Genomic DNA, 9,286 nt, shown 5'->3' with positions numbered 1-9,286 from the left:
CAGAACTTGACTATTATCAGAATTTAAGGGTCATCAGAACATGGCTTCTGTACTTAAAAAGTGAATGTCTATTTTTGTGATTTTTCACACAAATTTTGACTGGTTTCTTCAGAGTTTAATCATCAGAACTTTCATCAGAACTTGTCCTCAGAATTTATTTAAATAATACTTAGCTGTTTGTCAAAAATAACTTAATCACCACAATAATTTTCATCATTCATATTGAGTGAGAGTGTGTGCATTTGAAAATGATCAGATAATGATTAAAGTCTGATAAACTTCAGTATATCTTAGAAATAAGGCATAACTAAGAAAAGTGTTTAAAATCTGTCTTTAATTTTGAAGTCTACTATAGAATAAGTTTATGCAAGAGTCCACCTCAACTGTTTGTGCTCATTTTATGCATCTTTTGACATTCTTTTTACAGTGGCTTCTTAGTGTAAATGAGTCACAACTGCTATCAGAATTTATGCTAATATCAGAGTATTTCTCCAGTAATCAGAGAATGTGAAAAGTCACCAAGAAAAATTTATTTGCTTTTCTAATGCATATAACTTAATACCAGCAATGCACTTGGGTCTTCCCTTTCACATATTTACTCTAGATCTCAAAGGAGTACCTGACTTCAATTTCTTTTCTTTTGTTTTCTTCAGATAAGTGAGGCTTATCAAGCATGTAGTTCATCCTTAAGATTTACTGACATCAGAATTTGACAGATAAGAAACAATAATCTAGTTTGTGACTTAGTAATAAGATACACAAAGTAAATTTGACTAAGATCAAAATCAGAGTTTGCTTGTGTTATGGATTTCCATATAAACAACTAATTCAAATAAGGGATATGTAGTTTGTCAAAGACTACTAAGTCAGCATCTAACAAATAATCCTCATTGGAGTGAATAGTCACAAAACATTCAAAACACTATCAGAGTATATAGAATCACATCAGATAACAATCAGTATTTAATATATTACAATTTAAGCATAAATTACATTGAGATAAAACTATCTGTAAATACTGATCATAAAGTCTGATGTATAAGAACAAAAACTAAACAGATTTTGAGAAAGAACCTGAAACCATTCCAAGTTCATTTACCAGTCTTGTAAAACTAGCTTCACATAGTGGTTTTGTGAAGATATCTGCTAGTTGTTGATTTGTTGGGACAAAATGCAATTCCACTGTACCTTCCATCACATGTTCCCTTATGAAATGGTACCTAATGCTGATGTGCTTTGTCATTGAGTGTTGAACTGGGTTACTTGTCATAGCAATAGCACTTTGATTATCACAGTAAATGGGTATTTTAGAAAATTCTAACCCATAGTCCAATAACTGATTCTCCATCCAAAGAATCTATGCACAACAGCTTCCTGTATCAATATATTCTGCTTCTACAGTTGATGTGGAAATTGATTTATGTTTCTTGCTAAACCAAGAAACCAATCTGCCTCCAAGAAATTGGCAACTTCCACTAGTGCTTTTCCTGTCTATTTTGCATCCTGCAAAATCTGCATCTGAGTAACCTATTAGCTTAACATCTGATTCTCTAGGACACCGAAATCCTAAATCATCTGTACCCTTGAGGTACTTGAAAATTCTTTTCACAGCTATTAGATGAGGATCTCTTGGATCAGCCTGAAATCTTGCACAAAGACAGGTAGCATACATGATATCAGGTTTACTTGCAGTTAAATAGAGTAAAGAGCCAATCAAACCTCTATAGTTAGTAATATCTACTGATGCTCCAGTATCTTTATCTAACTTGGTTGTAGTGGCCATGGGAGTGGATGCAGTTGAACAGTCTTGCATTCCAAATTTTTTGAGTAAATTTCTGGTGTACTTGGATTGATTTATGAAAGTACCTTCTTCATTTTGCTTGACTTGAAATCCCAGAAAATAGCTTAGTTCTCTTATCATACTCATTTGATATCTTGACTGCATTAGCTTTGCAAACCTTTCATAGAGTTTGGCATTTGTAGAACCAAAGATGATATCATCAACATATATCTGTACCAAAAGTAAGTCCTTTTCATGGTTGAGGTAGAACAGAGTTTTATCAATTGTGCCTCTGGTAAATCCACTTTCCAGAAGAAATTGAGCTAAAGTCTCATACCATGCTCTTGGAGCTTGCTTAAGGCCATAAAGTGCTTTATCAAGTTTGTAGACATGATTAGGAAATTTTTGGATCCACAAATCCTAGAGGTTGTTCAACATACACCTCTTCTTCCAATTCTCCATTGAGAAAAGCACTTTTCACATCCATTTGAAAGACTTTGAACTTTTTGTGAGCAGCATAAGCCAAAAAGATTCTTATGGCTTCCAATCTGGCAACTGGAGCAAATGTTTCATCACAGTCAATACCCTCCTGTTGAGAGTAACCTTTAGCAACCAGCCTTGCTTTGTTCCTTGTAATTATGCCATCACTGTCAGTTGTGTTTCTGAACACCCATTTTGTGCCAACAATTGATCTGTTCTTTGATCTTGGAACTAGGGTCCAAACTTTATTTCTTTCAAATTCATTTAACTCTTCCTGCATTGCTTGCACCCAATCAACATCTTGAAGAGCTTCATCCACTTTCTTTGGTTCAGTCTGAGATAGAAAGGAATGATAGAGACATTCATTCGATGTTGCAGTTCTAGTTCTGACACCTGCTTCAGGATCTCCAATTATTAAGTCTGGTGTATGTGCTTTAGTCCACTTCCTTGCAGATGGAAGTTGATCCCTAGAACTGGATCCTCCCCCATGATCCATACTGTTTCCATCAGCATTTTCTGATGCTCCCCCTGAAGTTATGCTCCCTGAAATTTCAGAAATTGAGTTGGATTCTTCAGGAATTGAAGAATCAGAGTTTCCAGAATTATCAGAGTTTGGCTCATCAGAACTTGATGAATCAGAACTTGAAGAACCATGGACAGGTTCTGTTGCTTCTTGAGAGTCTTGAGATTTGGTAGGATCATTAGCTTGCTCCCCCTGAACATGTGCATTTTCTCTTGGAGTAGTTACCACAGTTTCAATGACATCAGAATTTAACCCGTCAGAACTTGCAGGATCAGGATTTTGGTCATCAGAATTTACAGAATTAGAATTTAAATCTTTATTTTTAAATCTCAGCTGATCATGATAATTGAAATCTTCAAGTCCAGTAATCTTTTTATCATCAAAAGATACATTGATAGATTCCATGACAACTGTAACAACCCAAATCCGGGGTTGAGATTTGGTTTCACTAAAAAATCTTTACTTACAATAAAAGAATATTACATTAACCCCTTGAATCCGGATCGTTTACAGGTTATGGTATGAAACAAGAATCTGATCTTCTACAACTTACAACAACTAAAATACAAATATAAATACCTTTGTACTAGTGCTCTTGTCATATTCTTCTAACATCTTCGAACCCTCGCAGTAGAGATTTCTCTAACTTTTGTTGTCTATCAAGCAATTCACTTTTAACCTTATCTGTTTCTGGATGAAATAAGAATTTACAAAGTAAGAGTGAGCCAAAAATGCCCATCAAGTATATAATTTGAGTGTCAAACATCAATATCAAAGGAAAATTTCCGGATAAAATCTTTAAATAATTTTAACAATTCTATTTGTTTGAGGTAGTTGAGCGACTAAACTGTGCCTGTTACCAGCCTCTAATTTAAACCTAAAAGTGACAAGCGATTCCCCGACCCATCTCCTGAATCAGGGTTTTATCCGGTTTTGGAATCATAAACCCTTTCAAGAGAGAATGTCGTTATTGGCGATCAATAACAAATTAGACTGGACACTAGTTCACACTTATATCCTGTTGATCAGTCAGGATACAGTGTAGATGTATACCCAACCGTATAGATCCATCCCGTGGAGTATTTTGATGTCAAAATATTTTGAATTCAAAACATCCCAATTTAGGGTTCGCAAATAACCCGAAAGAATGGGTATTTGCTCAAGAGAGCAATCGAATTATACGAACAATAATGAAAAGAACATGCATAATCAGAGTAATTGCAGCGAAATGTAAAAAATTTAACTATTCTGAACTTAGAATAGGAACGAATAAATATTTACAGTATTTAAAAGAAAGTTCAGGAATACTTGTCTCCATAAGCTTTAATCGCTATTACTAGTTGACTTTGGTTCGACTTGAACGTTCGGCTTTATCATCCAACCACTACTTTATCTTCGATATGATCCCACACGCAGGTCCTTCGATTGGAACTTCGCTGATCTCGATGTCTAATCACTAGATCATTCCTAGTCCGACGTCGATACTCGGGTTTTCCGTCTAGGACCTATAGGGTTAAAATACCCTAACTCAGATAATCGTTTCGCTTAACATAACACCACTATCCTATTCTACCCATATGATTTCATAACCCAATTCATATTTATATGTATTATTGAAATACACAAAGCAATTATGGTTCACATCTTCGAAACTCGGTTTGGTATTTATTTTCGGAAAGTACGTATACTCGTTGTTTTGAAAAATAGGGCAATCGATTATTTATAAATTATTTTGTCTCAATCGTACTTAAGTTCATATAATATAAGTATATATGGTTATTCGACGTCTCCGATAATCTCGGGTTACACTCCCATATTTTCGGAATCAATTTTCCCGAAAATCGGGTAGCGTCTCCTTGGTTTATCGGTCTACCAGTCGAAATCAAATCGACGTCAATCACAATAACAAACGCAACACAATCCAGTCCACAATCCAATTCTTCAATCCCAACCATCAATACAAATTCAATTATTAATTATTATTCATTTTCGTTGCGTAAATAATACCATAAACTAATTTATTTAATTTATAAATGTAGGACTCATATTAAAATCATCATTGTCCACAGTTGGCTCGCCGAGGCTCATTGCCGACGGAGATAAAATTTATGGGTACCCGATTAATTTCGGATTTCCAACGTAAATTTCACCGATTACGAAATTTATTTTTCTGCACAAAGTACTCTTTTATTTCATGAAATCAATCAACAAAAGTCCCTGTAGAGATAAAAGAAATCAGAAAAGCAAACCACGGCCCAACAAGCCCAACAACAAGAACTGTAATAAGCCCAACAGAAAACATAGGAACCACACCCAATTAACACGGCCACGCGCCGTGCGCAACACACACGAAACACACACACGAAACATAAACACGAAACACACACACACGAGACACACACACGCACACAATACATATAGACACGTATACATATATATATATATATATATCAGGGAAGGAAACAATACCGGTGATTAGCCGGAAAGATAGGAAACCAGGCGGCGGTGAAAGCGGAACAGCGGCGGCGGCACAGGGAAAGAATTCGGGGAAGGGGGAAAACAGGGGGATAAAAGGGATAAGAGAGAAAATTAAAAAGGGAGTCATATCGAGAGAGAGAGAGAGAGAGAGAGAAAAAAGGGATTGATCAGAGAGAGAAAGACGAGATCGACGAGAGAGGTGAGGAGGACAAGGCGCATGAGAGAGAGACACGGGGGAGAGATAAAAATTGTAAAACTGATAAACATAATCGTATATATCTGATTTATTACGTTTCTTACCCAAATCTGACTCTGCACTCAATATTTAAATGATACGGTTTACGGATAAAATAAATTGAAATAGATTCCAGTTAAATCTCAAAATTCCCAAAATAAATAGAACTACTATTATACAAAAAATTTATGATTTTTAAATCATTTTTAGACCACACAATTGTCCCGTATTTTGCCCATTAATGAACAGACGTGCGGATGTATTTAATCCGAAATATTTCTGATCTAATTTTAAAATTCTCGAAATATTTCAAACTTAATAAAATATAAGTTTCGTAATTTTTGAAGCATTTCTGAAATTAAATATTGATTTTACAATTAAATGAAATTAGAAAATCATTTAAAGATAAATAATTAATAAAATATTGATTTCTAAATTTTATAAACTCCTAAAAATAATAAATAAAATTATAAAACAACAAATATAATTTTTGAAACAAATTTAGCATTTATGAGAATATATATTCAATAAAATCATTTTAAAAAAAATAATGCCATATAGTTTAATAATTAATTATACAAATAAGGTTCGTATCCAACAATTACCCAAAATTAACAATAAGGTAACACACAGCTAACAAACCCATCACATATTTTATTTATTTAATAATCCGATAATGACATTTACATATCAGATCCAAAAATAGGTTACTTAGCCGCTAAGTAACTATATAACGATACAATTTTAATACCAGATTTGGATAATTATCAAAACAGAGTTTCCTACAAAATACTTTATACAAAATAAGGTAATAATATCTCGCCTTTTGAGAATACGGAGTTTTATCGCTCTATAAAATGATTAGCGTATCGAGAATTTTGGGTCGGGACTCGTACAGGTCAAACCGTACCCCGGATCGAAAAAGTCAAAAAATGAAAAGTGTTTAGAATTATCAGATTGGGTTAGGAAGGAGTTTTCGGAAGAGTTTCGGGTTGTACAAACGCAAAAACGGTTGAAGTGAGACGATTTCTGATCCTAAAAAGTAATTTTTATAATTATGTAAAAATAATCATTATTAATTCCATAAATTCTTATAAAATCATATAATAATCCAAAAATTACAAGAAAAATACCAAAATTATCTATATTTAATTCTGGATAATTATAAATTAAAATATCCTAATTTTATCTGATATCAACACCCAAATATTAATATCAATCATCAAATAATTCACCAAAATTCACATAAAAATCACTTAATAGTTATTTATTGATGAAAATAATTACATAATATTTCTCAGACGTTACAACAACCCTTGTTCTTAAATTGTAGACTCTAAAGGCTTTTGTGGAAGGTGGATATCCAACAAAAATTCCTTCATCGGCTTTTAGATCAAATTTTGACAGCTGTTCAGGATGAGTCTTAAGAACAAAACACTTGCATCTAAATACATGAAAGTATTTCAGTTTGGCTTCTTTTTCTTCACCATCTCATAAGGTGTTTTTCCATGCTTGTTTATGAGTGTAGCATTCTGTGTAAAATAAGCAGTCTGCACAGCTTCAACCCAAAAGTAGGTTGGTAGCTTTGCTTCATCAAGCATAGTATATGCAGATTCAATGAGAGTCTTGTTCTTTCTTTCTAAAACTCTATTTTGTTGTGGAGTTCTAGATGCAGAAAATTCCTTCTTTATTCCATGCTCTTTGCAGAACTCTTCCATGATTGAATTCTTGAACTCAGTGCCATTATCACTTCTTATTATTTTAACAGAATCTTTAACCAACTTATCCAACTGTGTGAAATAATCAGTTAGAGTAGATGCAGTTTCATTCTTTTTATGCAAGAAATACACCCAAGTGTATCTTGTGAACTCATCAACTATAACCATAGCATATTTCTTCTTTGCAATGGACATGACATTGACTGGACCAAATAGATGAACATGTAGTAAGTCATAAGGCTCAAGAATTGAGGATACAGTTTTGCTCTTGAATGAAGATTTTCTTTGTTTTTCCTTTTGACATGAATCACAAAGGCCATCAGGAGAAAATACTGATTTTGTAAGTCCTCTCACAAGATCTATCTTTACTAGCTCATTTATGTTGTTGAAATTTAAATGAGAGAGTCTCTTGTGCCAATTCCAGCTTTCTTCAATTAATGTTCTACTCAACAGACGGATTGCAGAACCATTAGAGTTTGTTGAAAGTCTGGCTTCATATATGTTATCATGTCTGTAACCTTTCAGAACCACTTTGCCTATAGAATTACTTACAACTTCACAGTGTTCTTCAAAGAAATCCACATGATAACCTCTGTCACAAATTTGACTCACACTTATCAGATTGTGTTTAAGTCTTGAGACAAGAGCTACTGATTCAATGATGACATTCCTAAGATTGATATTGCCATATCCCAGAGTTTTTCCCATGTTTCCATCTCCATAAGAAACTCATGGGCCAGCTTTTTCCACAAAGTCTAATAGCAGGGCTTTATTTCCAGTCATATGTCCTGAACATCCACTGTCCAGAACTAAAATGTTTTTCCTGTTGCCCGACAATCACAAAGACCACTATTGGTTAGTTTTAAGGACCTAGACTTGCTTGGATCATTTGGCCTTTTTAAGTTTGTTAGCATTTACAGCGGATTTAATTTCAGAGTTTATGCTAACTTGCTTCTTATCAGACTTAATATCATACTTTGCATCAGAATTTACACTAGAAGGAATTACACTAACTTTCTTCAAAGAAGGTTTTATTTGATAATAATCATAGTACAAACTATGATAATCCTTACAAGTATAAATAGAATGACATAAACTACCACAATGAAAATAAGGATTTTATGGTTTAAACGTAACAGACTGAATCTTAACTCCTGATCTAGGAGGTAAAGAGTTTATATCTTTATTTTCCTGCAAAAAGAAGCAAGATGGTTAAAGTTTCCACAGTTATAACATTTCTTTCTAGGAGCACTAGGAACAGGCATATAGTTATTACTTTTATTCACACCTTCCTTTCCATTCCTATTTTTCCTAGCTTCCTTTAACTTGTTTGTCATTAAACATATGTTTACTGAAGCTGGTTTGTCCTGTTTTAATTTTTCAGAAGTTGACTTTTCTTTGACTTCTGTTTTAGAATCAGACTTTGATACATCAATTTTTGCTACAAATTTAACAGGATTAACTTTAGGCTTTTCAGCTTTCTTGGTAAAGTTCGGTCTAGATGCAACGGTTTCCTTTTCTTCCTTTGGAATCATCTTTGCTGGTTGATCAGCAACTGCAACAGAAATATTGGTATGCTTATTTGGTCCTTTATTGATTCTATCAAGGTATTCTGGATATGTGGCTTCCAAAAACATAGCCATCTTTACCTTCCATATAGGATACTCCGATGCTCTCAGTATGGGAACCCTAATACTCTCATATCGACTGTGAGTTTGATTGTTTTGAGTATCTTGAGTTTTGGTGGGTTTAAGTGGGGTTTGTGTTTCTTCAGACATGATTGTAAACTGGATCTTACTGTTTATAAATCAACAGAGAGGCTCTGATACCACTTTTTAGGTCACACAACACTATAGAAGGGGGTTGAATATAGTGTTTATACAATCAAATCAATTTATGAACAAACGTATGTAACAATAATCAAGTATATTCAATATAATAAACTATGTTACAATAGAACAGTTGTTCTCTCTCAGTGATGAACAATATCACTAAGAGATGCTAGGTTACAATGTATAATCTCCCTCGTGAATGATAACACGTATAGTGTAAACCCTAAGCTGTGTTTATAT

This window comes from Apium graveolens, chromosome 2 (genome assembly GCF_009905375.1).
Source record: "Apium graveolens cultivar Ventura chromosome 2, ASM990537v1, whole genome shotgun sequence".
In the NCBI taxonomy this organism is placed as follows: domain Eukaryota; kingdom Viridiplantae; phylum Streptophyta; class Magnoliopsida; order Apiales; family Apiaceae; genus Apium; species Apium graveolens.
The sequence above is the reverse complement of the archived record's forward strand: the minus strand, read 5'-3'. Positions refer to the sequence as shown.